Below are 13,366 nucleotides of genomic sequence, written 5' to 3' on the forward strand. Positions count from 1 at the left end.
CTACCTGGAATAACCCTTCCGATCCTATAACTTATTCACATACAAACCTATAATCAAAACATTGGCCCATATAACAAAATTAAATTGTTCCTTACCCAAGTCTAGGAGGTAGAGGACTGAAGCTCTCTGTAGCTATGGGGAGTATTAATTGGAGTCCTCTTTCTACTGATAGGTGAAGGTATATGTAGCTGCTTTCAGCTGAAAGTTGTGAAGCTATTCGTGCCTCTTGTTCTGTTGAATCAAGATATTTCTATCAATATAACCTTTAAACATAGAAAAAATATTTGGTATAAAAATGACAAATATAGAAGCGATTTGTATTTTCTCTTAATTATACAAGCCAAGTCTTTTACATAGGAAAATAAAAAGAACGAAGCTGGAATATTGTCACTTTCACTGGGATAATACCCAGTTTCTTCTATGGGATTAGGCTGGTTGTGGGCAACCTTCGAGTCAATGTAGCGTTGCTACTTAGTGACCGGTAGGTGAAGGTGAGCAAGAGACTGAAGGATGAGAAGGGGCACATCTGGGGACAGTGCTCCTATGCCAGGGCTCCGCAGGTGGGCTTGAACCTTCAAGAGAATCTTACACTGTTAGGGGTAGGGTTATGGGTCTGTAAACCCATGGTGATTGAGCTAGAGCAGGACTGATGACAGCCTACTTTACAGTCTGAATGAACTGCAAGAACCATGGCATATCCCTCGTGAACGATGGGGCAGCTGAAGGAGCTCTTAGTGAGGGATGTCCAAGTGTGAGCTTATTGCGATATGACACTCTTGGGGAGTGTAAAGATGAAATCACAAGCACCACTGCAGTGAAGCACGCTCAAGAAGCAGCAGCTAGACCTTCGTGGGGAAAGAAAAAGAACAAGTGAGCTTGGCTCACTCATAGCAGAGTGCGCACTTCAAATACCAGACTGGGGTAAAGCTGGTTGTGAACCAGGGTATTGCGAAGTGGCATGCGAACATCCAAAAGAACCCCATTAGAAGGTGCACGAGTCGTCTTGCACATGACCAAAAATTGCCAGGAACATCCTGGTGGGGGGGGGGGGAGCAAGGCACAGGTGGAATGGCTGCAAATGTGTGCTGATATTGCTTGCAAACGTCAGACCAACCTGGCGCTTTCCCCAGATGGTCAGACTTCAGAGGCGGTATCTCAAAGGGTTTCGCTCTCGCAAGTCTTGTAGAGGCTCATTGTACCTGGGGAGTACTGCGACGTGGGGCTGTAACTTCAGGGAGTCTGCTTCCATGATCACTAGGCTGCTTCGAGAGCCTAACTCTGAAAAGCAAGAGTGAGAAGGTGAGGGTTCGTGAATCAGCTTACAAGGACCTTGGGAAGGTGACCACCAAAGAAAGGCTAGCCTGTCAAGCTGGCGAGAAAAAGGATCTTCCTTGTAGAGTGGAGGATTTCAAGGATCTTCCTGCTAAGTGAACTCAGTACACAAAGCCACCCTGGGGAGGGGTGAAAGCACTTGGATGGAACTCTGCAGAGAACCAGCCTACAATTCCTAGTCAGTCTACTAACACACACAGGAACTTCCTGGACACTAGATGGACTGGGATCTGAATGTAAGTGTCTTTCAGATCCAGAGTGACCATGAAATCTCCTAGTCTGACAGCTTGAATGACTGAGGTTGCTGTTTAGAGCCGAAAGGTCATCTCAAACATTCAGACGCCTTCTCAATAAGAAAGAGCCAACTGAAGAAGACGAGGCTCCCATCATCGACTTTCTGGAGAGCATTCTTGATCATCTTCTGGATGTCCTGTTGTGGGTTATAACGTTTGTATGGGCCCTCTCTGTATGGCGATGATATTATTAGAGGAGGAATTAGAGGAGGGGGAAAGTTGATGAATGGGAGGTGGTATCTAGACTGTAGGAAGTGGATAATCCAGTCCTTTGCACCATAAATCATTCAATTCCCCTTCAAAATTTCCCCCCACTAGTCAAGATGGGAGGGAATTGCAAATCCTAATGGTGATTTCTTCTTCCCTTACCCCATCCTCTAGGGTGACTTTGTCCTTGCCTGGGTTGAAAAGGCTGAGGAGGACTACCAATCCTCTAACAAGAAGAAGACCATAAGGGGAACTTTGAACAGTGATGTCATCTACGGGATGAAGACGAGGATCTACGGCGAGGTGAGGAAGCGTCAGAATAGTGCAACTCTGTCCACTTTGAAGCCCGCAGGAAACTACAAGAGAGAGAGTTTAACTTGTGCAAAGCACGTGGGGAAGCAAAGTCCTAAGACATGAAGGTGTAGTGAGCAAAGATCTAGGAGTTGATAGGCGAGCAGGTGAAGGAGAGGTTAGTTAGCATCTTGTGGGCGGGGAAGCAGATGGTTTCATAGGATATTGTATACTAGACAGCATCTCAAATCTCCTGTTGAAGAGGTGAGATTGTGCCCAGACTCTGTTGGGTGATGGCATACGGAGGAGCCAGTGGGAGCAAAAGCAGTCTGTTTCTCCTACAAGAAACGATTAAACTTCTCCAATGGTGAGCCTAGAATGCCCAATGAAGGCCAAGACACTTGAAGGGCACCATCCTCTGTAAATCAAGAAGAAGAGAAGAATTAAGGGAACCACTCCAAGGAGGGGGCAACCCCATTTTGCAAAGAGGAAATAATGGAACCTCCCAGCCCCTGAGCTTGACCACAAACCATACGACTACTTCTATTATCTTATACTTTGAGGAAGAACCCAAAGCTGAAGAATCTCTTTTTGTCTTCTTCTTCCTCCTGTCAAACAACACCCACTGGGAGAACAGTCACTTCCTACACTTCTCACAAGGTGAGTTATCAGAGCATGTGTCCCTGTCACAACTGGCATAACCTGTGTGGATCTACTTACACATTGCTCATTCCCATAGGTCTTAGGGAGGATTCCAGGACATGTCTGCATAAACACAAACAATCACCATACACATACTTGGAAGAAAAAGAAATTGTAGAGTTAATGCAAAAAAGCAAAAAATTACAAATTCGAAGATAATTTGTATTTTTCCTAACCATACAAACCTTAGCTATTTACAGAGGGTTTACCTTTTAGCGCAGCTGAAATGGCAAGCCATTAGAATTTAACGAGGGTGTATTACCCCCGCGCTAGTTAGCGGGGGGGGGGGGGGTAGGGGAGTGGTAGCTAGCTACCCCTCCCCCCCCTCACACACAGATGAATGCTCACTTTCACTTAGAGGTAGGACTTGTCTTGGGGGACAGGGCTGGCGGGCAAATATGTGTAAATAGCTAAGGTTTGTATGGTTAGGAAAAATACAAATTATCTTCGAATTTGTCATTTGTTCCGTAACCGAAATACAAACCCCGCTATTTACAGAGGGTGACTTACCCCTTAGGTAGGGTGGAAAGTCCCCAGCCATACTGGCTTTGGCTTTACCCGGGGACTCAGAATCCGAGTGAATCGCACTCGAGAAAAGGAGTCCCTGCACCTCACAAGTTCCTTGCTCCACAAGGAACCATGTGGCCTACGTAAGCTTGTGTGTGAAGGAAGAAGTGTGACCCGTCCTAGGCAGTTGACCTGGAGTTCCAGAAGGAACTCTGGGTTAGGACGTTCCCAATACCACCTCGTCAGAGTATGGGGGACGCGACAGTATTGACTCAATACTCGGAACACAAGGAAGTATGGTTTACCTGCAGAGGTTCGAGGTCAGCTATGCAGAGACCAGGATGCTGCTTCCCCGTAGAGGGGATAATGAAGAAAGAAATAAGAGCCAGACATACTTCTTTCGTTCATGCAGACTAAAACCTGATAACAATGCCCTCAACCTTCTGCTACCTGTCCAAAAAGGAGCCTGAGGTTAGACCAGCTGTTGTGTAGCCACCCCAGAGCGATAGAAAACATATCGAGACACCTGTGGGTCATGCCCTGCAGGAAGCGGGCTGCGAAGGTCATTAGACGCTTCCAGACTCTAGCTTGTAGCACCTGCGTCACAGAGTAGTATTACTCGAAGGCGAGGGACGTTGCGATGTATCCAACATCGTGTTGTAGGGCGACGTGACGGGGGAGGGTCTGGAGACAGGTCGAGATGAATGTCCTTGAGTCCGGGCTGAAGAGGTATACTGGTGACTCTCCCCCGTCCTCCTTGTGCTCCCAAATCGGCTGCAACTGAGGACAAACTGCAGCTGTTCCCAGCGCTAACCTCTCGATTCCTTTACTGGCAAGAAAGAGAAGGTCTTGGGAAATCAGATACAGAATGGAGACACGAAATCTTGAATGAATTGGACCGAAGGGCCGGGACCCCCAGATTCCGAGTCTAGCCAACAACTCAGGAGCGAACCTGAATGTTGCCTTCCCCTCTTCCTTAGAAAAGGGGGGAATCGTAAGAGGCCAAGAAGATTGCTTACACACTGGCCGTGGCCAGAGTGAGCAGGAGACCCAAGGCGGAATGCAATCCGAGGCCTGTCGTAAAGGGTCTTGAGAAGATCTCTTAAAGGACTAAAAGTCTGAGCCATGCTCCAAGTTGGAGGTCTTCCTCCGACTAGGGCAGGGACGATCGTAGCTTCGCATGAGCGAGGATAGATCCAGCAGGCAGGAAAAAGTTATTCCTTTAAGCCTGAAGGTCAGGGAAAGGCTGAGCGACAGGTTTCATTGCCGAGAGCGGAAAGGAGTTTCCTCCCGCCGAAAGGCAATAAGACCGTTGTTGCGTGAGAAGAGGCCTCAAGGGAAGAGGTATATCTCCCATGGCACCAACCACCTTAGACTCTTCACTTTGCCTGGAGACCCCTGTGGATGACTATCGCAGATGACGCGACCTCCGTACCGCGACTGTAGCGGGTTGTCTCTTCTTGAGGAGGAGGCGTAGTGTCTCCAGGCATGAAGCCGAAGCGACGCCCCGGTTCGGGAGAGATGTCGCAGTGTGGTTGCTTGAGTAGTCTGCGCCGTGGGAGAAGCTCTCCCGGGAGTTCCATCAGGGGAAGCAGAGGGTCCAGAAACCGTTCTGCGCATAGTCCCAGTGGAGCTCTCCAATTGAAAGGTTGACAGACAACCTGGTCTTGTTGAGACCCATTGTCCACAGACAAAAAGGAGGGAAGACGCAGGCGTCGAAGTTGTCCCACCATCACCGGAATGCATCTTGCCAGAGTCTCGGGGTCTGAGACTGGGGGGAAGAACAGCGGAAGCTTGAGGTTCCAAGCTGTCGCGATCAGGTCCCCCAGGCCAGTATTTGCTGGTTACCCAAGGTCAAAGACCCCCAGGTACACTCTCTCTACAAGGCTCTGCTCGGATAGTCGGAGAGAACATTCCCCTGCCTGGAATGAGAGAGCCGATGGTGGTATTGAGAGAATCTCAATCATCCCGGTATCTCTACTGCAAGATGTGAAGGTGTGAAAATGCGTCCCCTGCTGGTTAGAATACGCCAGAATCATGAAGTCGACGCGCACGGGGCGACTCAGCAGGAGCTGTAGGATCTGTAGAGGGGCCAGACTAAGGCCCCTAAGCCTGCCTGAATGATGGAGAGGTATCCTTCAGGTCTTGACCATAGGCCTGGACCGGAACATGCCCCCACCCCCCTTTCCTTTGACGAGTCCTAGAACAGCATCAAGATCAAGAATGTAGGGAAAGGACGAGAATATCCACTACCATCAAGAGGCTCCATAGGTCAACACCCATTGCAGGTCTAATAGTTCCGCATCTCCCATAGGGGCCAGGAAGTCCGGTTAAACATTGCCTGAAGCCACCGGAACTTGGACCGCCCCACATGGAACTTATCCTGAGGCGACCGTTCGGACTATAGACAGGTCAATGAGGAAAGGAGAACTAGGAAACGTTCCAAGGTAGGGCTGAAAGCTCTGCCTGACTGAGAACAGGTACTGCGACTCTCCTCAGTCTTGCCACAGTCAACTGAAAGGAAGGCTCGGAGGATGTGGTAACAGAATCTGGCGTCCCCAGGTGGTCACCCATTCAAGTACCGACCAGAACCGACGTTGCTTAACCTCGCTGGACGGACGAGAAGTGGGGTTTCCAACGTGGTAAGGCCGTTGACTCAATATCATGGCCAGATACTCCAGATGTTGAGGCAGAGGAAGAGAAGGCTCCAAGCAAAATACCATGAGCCCACACTCAGGGTAAGCATCCGGAAGCTTGTCCCGGCGCTGAAGAAGGTCGAACCCGAGCCTACCGGAGTTGACCAGCCCTCCAAACAGCAGAGGCGGCGGAAGCCTGCACCTGAGCGGTCAAGAGGAAGGCAGGGAGAGTTCTCTGGGGAAACAAGCCTGCTATGCCATGGCGGGATAGCCACACTGCATCATAAGCAGGAATACATGCAGTCTAGGCTGAATTCGACGAGCACCCTGGAAGATGGATGGAATGGAAACTGAAAGTACCCGTCCTTCCGATCCACGGTTTAAGGAGTCCTGTCGCCTCGTTACCAGTCTGATCGATTCTGCTGGTCTACGCTGGCCGAAGTTTGTTCGACAAACTTGATCAGGGCTGAGAGGTCGACTACGGACATCCCCTCTCAGATCCTTCCTTACAAGAAAGGATCGACTGAGGAGGCCGTGGGTGAAGCCGTCGATGATCCTAAGGAAGACCTTCGCCTAAGGTATGGATCATTCTGCCCAACAGGGCAACTCTTGCTGACGCTATGGCATAGAGGTTCAGAGACACTGAATTTGCTGACAGAGACGGCAGGCGCGATAACCTTGCCTGATCACAGAGATTGTGCGGGAATGGGCATCGGGAAGCTGTCATTCAGATGAGTAACCTTAAGCATCCTCTCAGCGAAAAACCTGCAATCCTAGAGTTCGTGAACTCCTTTTAGGACTATGCCCCCCCGGGGGAGTCTCCTGTGCCATCTATTCCTGACAGGAGGAAACTGCAATTGGACACCTTGTCCCAGTTGTCGTAGCCGATAACTTAGGCCGACGTGGTTGAAAGAAAAGGGCGCTGGAGTCCTGCAGTGTCTGGAAGAAAGCGCCTTGGAGGAGTGAAAACGGAAGTCGATTTCCTCCGCACAGCCACTGTCTAAGTCTCTGTCCTTGGGCACAAACAAACTCTTCTCAAGGATGGAAGGGTGTCTCAGGTCGTCGACCTCCACAGATGAGACACCCGAAGGAAGCCCTCAGTCAGCGCGTCCAGATGGTACAACATCGAGCTTGTCCGCAAGTTAGATACTTAACGATGAAAGGCCAAGGTGCCTGAGCTCGAGAGGAGGAAAGTACCCATGATCTTCCTATAGCTTCCTTGAACCAAACCTCGGGCCGTAACCGAGGAGGGAAAGGACCTGGTAAGCTCCCAGAGGAAGGGGTAAGCCCCCCGCCAAAAATCCTTCCAGGGAATGACGGGGAGGGGCTAACCCAGGTTCAGGAGAGAGGAGTGTTGCTCAGATCTCCCTCAAGTTTCTCCTATTCTTGCTAGTGCCATGCTCTGCGTTTATGGGGTGAGGCCGTGTTCTGGAAATACGCTCCAGAAGAACTCGCCAGGCTGGCCATGCTGCGAAAATCCCATTGGGAATCGTGGTTGCAATCGCCCTGGAGCTCGCGCGACGATAATTCAAAGATTTGCGCGTGGGTGAACGTGGAAGCGCCCATGCGCGGTAACGCAGGAACGCAAACGAAGGTGAGCGAAGGAGCGCAGAAGGAGGGCGAGCGTGGAAGGAAGGGCGAGAGCTGGTGGTCGGCGAGCGATAACCCATAGACGAGCAATGGATACTGCAAGAAATAAGCAGACGTTTGTGCGAAGAAACACTGTAGGTTCGAGCGACGGAACACCATCCGTCCGCGCGATGGAAAACCATTGGTTCGCGCGCAGGCGAACATTGGAGAGCATGGGCGCGGACGCGCATGAGCGTAGACGTGCAGGCACGTGGGCGTGTGGGCGCGCAGGCGAATGATCGCGCGGGCGCACAGGCAAGCAGTCGCGCAGGCGAGTGAGCGCGCAGGCGAACGGTCGCGCGGGCGAACGGTCGCGCGGGCGAGCGGTCGCGCGGGCGAGCGGTCGCGCGGGCGAGCGGTCGCGCGGGCGAGCGGTCGCGCGGGCGAGCGGTCGCGCGGGCGAGCGGTCGCGCGGGCGAGCGGTCGCGCAGGCGAGCGGTCGTGAGGGTGGGCAGGTGAATGAGCGCGAGTCCGAGGCGGCGAACGCAAGCGTTAGCGCGATGGCGAGGAAACTTGCTGCCACGTGGGCGAGGAAGACCGCTGGCGATATGGATCAACAGGCGATCGGTGGTGAGCTAGTGAGCGCTAACGCGCAGGTTGGCGATGGCGCTTTGTGTCATGCCGACGCGATGGTCGAGCAGCATGCGCAGGTGAGCGATCGTGCGTTGGCGAGCAGCATGCGAAGGTGAGCGATCGCGAGCAGCATGCGCAGGTGTGCGACGGCACGATAGTGATCAGCATGTGCAGGGTCGCGCGATGGCGATCAGCTTGCGCAGGTGGGCAGTCACGCGATGGCGATCAGCTTGCGCAGGTGGGCAGTCACGCGATGGCGATCAGCATCCGCAGGTGGGCGATCACGCGATGGCGAGCAGCATCCGCAGTTGAGGGTCGCGCGATGGCGAGCAGCATCCGCAGTTGAGGGTCGCGCGATGGCGAGCAGCATCCGCAGTTGAGGGTCGCGCGATGGCGAGCAGCATCCGCAGGGTAGGCGATCGCACGATGGTGATCAGCATGCGCAGAGTCGCGTGATGGCGATCAGCATCCGCAGGTGGGTGGTTGCGCGATGGCGATCAGCATCCGCAGGTGTGCGGTCGCGCGATGGCGATCAGCATCCGCAGTTGAGGATCAGCATCCGCAGTTGAGGATCAGCATCCGCAGTTGAGGGTCGCGCGATGGCGAGCAGCATCCGCAGGTAGGTGATCGCGCGATGGTGAGCAGCATGCGCAGGTGAGCTAGTAGCTGGCGAACCATGTTCCTTCAGAAGTGTTGGAGAACGTTGGCGTGCCGGCTGTAACACAAGCGGGCGATCCGGAGATCGCCGAGACAGTTGATCGCTGGCGAGCTGATGATCGCTGACGAGCAGAAGGCTACGCGTGGAAGCCTGCGCATAGAAGAAGAGTCCTTGACCCCGACCTGAACCGAAGTTCTAGATCGCGAGGGCGAACGTGGGAGCACAGGACGCGTAACAGGAACCAACAGGAACAGCAGGGATGATCATCATGAAAGCGCTGACGAACAGGAGAGCGCTGATGAGCAGGAGGGCGCCTGTGCGCTAACACTGAGCAGGAGCAGGAGAGAACACAGCAGAAGGGCGCGCAGGGGAACCCGGACACGCAAGGGAAGAACCCCCGTGGGAGGCAACCCTTTACCCCGAAGGGATCGTTGTCCGCTGGGAGACTGATGTCCGTCGGAAGACTGCTGTCCGTCGGGAAGACCGTTGTCCGTCGGGAAGACCGTTGTCCGTCGGGAAGACCGTTGCCCGTCGGAAGACGAGATCAGACTGCTGTCCATCTGCACCAAGGCGGAAGATCAAGAAAAAGGAGTTGTAGGCTGCAAACGGAGATTCAAAAAGGCGTCTCAAGCACCCTTATAGGGAGATGAGAGGCCCTTACGACGAGGCGGACGGCGGGCCTTACGGCGAGGGAGGCCAACAGCAACAGCAACAGAAGAATCCTCCGAAGAGGAGTCTCTATGAGTGTACTCTCTCGCGAACGAAAGAGAAACACTTCGTAGAAGAGACTGGCCAGCCAGTGACCTAAAAGGAGCAATCCTCCGAAGAGGAGCTCCTGCAGTTGCCCAGCCCCTTGAGCGAAACTGCAGGTGTGATCGCTCAGCACCAAGAGCATAGTCGCATGAAAAAAAGGCAAGAGAAGAACCCCCAAAAGGGGAAAACTCAAGCCTGGACAGGAAAAACTTCCCTCGGAAGGAAAGTTACCCGCCCAAGGAGGCAAGCCTCCTGAGAGTTCTAAAATGAACTGGAGAGCTGTCCGTCGTCACGGGAGTACTTCCAGTAGAAGGAGACACGCCCCTGACGAAAATACAAGGGGGGAGGCAGCAACAGCCGAATCCCCAAGACTCAACAAGACAGTTCACACCGTTGCCATATTACAGAAACGAACTAGATCGGTAACTGTAAAAAAATAAAACAAATAACATTAGTACACATTCATTCTCCAGGGAAGGCTCCGAAGAGGAATCCCGAGGGAAAGGAAACAAGAATTACACAACAGGCACGTGCCCTCACAACCACTTACACTCACGGAAGGAGAGCTGTAACCAAAACAGAATTATAACAATTATAATTATGTAACTATGTAATTATGTAATTTAAAAATGAATGAACACTAAAGAAAGAACGAAAACCCCGAAAGGAATCGTTCTACAAGATGAAAAAAAAAAAAAAAACAACTACAATTAGATTCATAAACTAATTGAGACAAACATACGGCGTAGCAAAACCCCCCCCCCCCCCCACACGGAAAGGAAGCTACAAGGGCGTAGTAACACGTAGTAAAAGGGTGAACGACCTCATGAGAGAGAGAGAGAGAAAGACATAAGTCAAACTCGATCGCCACCCATAAAATTACGCCGTGGTGGCCTAACTGCCGAGGACTCCACGTAGATATCGTACACTACACACACAACTCTGAAAAGGAAACTTACTGATTTCTATACTCAAATATATATACAAACATGAAAACATGTTTACATATATATTGAGTAAATGAAAAGTAAGCGATTAAGTAAAGACAAAACAAACAATGGCTGCCAAGAGAGGACCAAGACAGAGACGTCTGTCACAGTCCGAGCCAAAAGTGAAAGTGAGCATTCATCTGTGTGTGAGGGGGGGAGGGGTAGCTAGCTACCACTCCCCTACCCCCCCCCCCCCCCCCACTAACTAGCGCGGGGGTAATACACCCTCGTTAAATTCTAATGGCTCGCCATTTCAGCTGAGCTAAAAGGTAAACCCTCTGTAAATAGCGTGGTTTAAATTTCGGTTAGGGAACAACTGCAAATTATTCACTGACAAGAGGAACCAGTTCTCGCTGTGACGAGTGAAATTCAATTGTGGTTTGAGTAAGCTGGAGGGCCAGCGGTAGCCACCCCATAGCTGACAGGGTACCTACCCTGTTGGTTGTTTACACCTCGTTAAAAGTTTAATGGACGTTTTCCAGCCTTCGTTGTTATTTCTACTCCAATGTGTAAAGATCAATGGTTTGTATTTATGTAGGAACAAAGAAAATTTCAATAAGTTTATCACTGCCTAGTGCAGTGGTAACATGTTTGCCTAGCATTTGCATGGCAGCAGATCGATCCCAGCCTGGGACCGTTAGTTTAAGCTGTTTACTGGGGATGCCACTGCTGTGGTTGGGCACTACACAGGAGTGTTGGGCTTGCCCAGCTGATGTTCTGGGGAGCATCTAATATGATGAAACTTGAACGGAAACGAGATACCTTTAACTTTTAACGAAGGAGTGAGACAGTACGTATTCACTCTACTGAGCTGAAAACAAAAGCGATGTATTTCATTGGGCCATTGTGTGAGTGGGGTGATAGTTTACACCCATGCTAACTAGCGGTGGAAAATTGACAATTAGTGCAAAAGTTTATTGCTAAATTCAAGCTACGCTGAAAAAATACATCGATATTAAAGAAAGAAATGTTTATTTGCGTAGGAACAAACAAATATTAAACTTTGGAAATTGTATTGCTTTTCATATTTTTATTGATAAAAAAATAAAAAAAAATAAAACATGTGAACACCCATATCTTATGGTGAATTCTTATTCACTATGATATTATAGTACCTTACCATTACCTTTCCAACTACATACCACATATATTCAAGTAAACTATTCAACTTGGCAATATCAAAACATTTTCTATCTATTTCACTAGATACCACCAAAGCCAGTACCAGACATCAACAGTTATACTAAATCGAATTCTTAACAACTCATTTTGTCCTGTAAATGCAGCATAATTATGATTGATGAGTCTTCTTAAACTTATTTGTTACTAATATCCACTACATAATATTAGTTTACTTACATTTTATTAGCTTATAAAACTGAATTAAGCAATACATTAGGTAAGTTGGAGGTGTTCCTACCCAAAGTTAATTGAGGTGAAGCTTCCTATTCAAGTTAATCTGAGGCTTTTCGGTAAATATATGATACTTTAATTTCTAGCCAAATACATGAACCATATATTTTTCCTACTCGTTATCTTGTGTTCTATGCATTTCTAACCTTGATTATTGGGACAAACCATCTGTTCATGAGTTTTTGGACCCCCTTATATAATGACAATTATGGGGGACCCCAGTGGGAAACCGGGGTTTTTAGGGTGGGGAAATGTCATAAATGAGTGATGTACAGCAATAATGGTCAGAAATGCAAAATAAAAACAAGATAACCCGTTGGAAGAAAATATGGATCATGTAAATGGCTGAACATAGGCCAAATATGATTATTTAACACATTTGAGATTTGTAAAACGGTACAGAACCTAACAAACCCACCTAACCTAACCTAGTAGTTCCCAGGCCACAACCCCTAGTCGGGGGCAAGGCTCCGGACCCCCTTCCCAGGTCACAACCCCTAGTAGGACCCCCTTCCCAGGTTACAAACCTTTCCAGGTCACAACCCCTAGATGGGGGCAAGCCCCTGGACCCCCTTCCCAGGTCACAAACTAAAACGAAATCACAATTCACAAACAAATCCTTACCTTAAGTTTGGGATGTCGAAGGCTGAGGGTCTTTTGTGTCACTGACCCTGTCGTAGACGTAGATGGGTGAGGGTACAGTGTGGCGGCTTGAAGCAGGAAATTATGTAGGCACTTGGATCTCTTGTGCTGGAAAGATAAGCACACTTTAGCTTGCTAATTATTGAAAAAACGAAACTGAACATTAAAATATGTATTATAATTTTTACCTGGCGGATAAAGACATAACTCGATAAATATTGAATAAAATATTCTTTTAGGATTTTGCCATGGAGAACATAACTCTTGATATCCCACAATAGCCTTTCAATATCTTAATTATGTGCACCTATCTTGGGATCCATAAAATTTTGTGAATGATTCACAGTGAGGTGCACATACCCCGTAGTGGCGAGATCTTTGTATCCTTTCCATGTGGATTACGCTCCCCCCCTTGAAGTAACGTTGTATCAAGGGCCCAAGGGTCTTGGCATTTCTTGGTTGGTCCACCAAAGGGACCACAGACATTTTTTGCTCTCTCGCTCCATGCCACCGAACACCCACACACCGGACAAAGGCCTACCTCCGTTATATTTCGACCTCCCAAACTTGGATTCATCCACTTCGACGACATTGCCAGGCCCACCTATAGCCAGCAAGTTTTGGCAATAATTTTCCGTCACTTCCGAAAAGGCCCTTTCAAGAAAATGATTCACGAACGGCAGTATTTCCCATGCTTGAACGTGAGCCTTTTCCAAGAAAGTGTCCTTAAATGCGGTTACG

At 49.7% G+C, this 13,366-nt stretch overlaps 1 long non-coding RNA gene across 1 annotated transcript in view; it reads right to left on the reverse strand.

The window, feature by feature from the left end:
- The window catches only part of LOC137654358 (uncharacterized), a 42,202-nt gene extending 29,491 nt beyond the window's left edge, over window positions 1-12,711 (reverse strand). The window contains exons 1-2 of the long non-coding RNA XR_011046609.1: window positions 12,608-12,711; window positions 96-231 (exon numbers count right to left, since the gene is read on the reverse strand). This is a non-coding gene — a long non-coding RNA (uncharacterized lncRNA). The remainder of the gene's footprint in view (window positions 1-95; window positions 232-12,607) is intronic.
- Window positions 12,712-13,366: the final 655 nt, after the last annotated feature.

This window comes from Palaemon carinicauda, chromosome 15 (genome assembly GCF_036898095.1).
Source record: "Palaemon carinicauda isolate YSFRI2023 chromosome 15, ASM3689809v2, whole genome shotgun sequence".
Taxonomy (NCBI): Eukaryota; Metazoa; Arthropoda; class Malacostraca; order Decapoda; family Palaemonidae; genus Palaemon; species Palaemon carinicauda.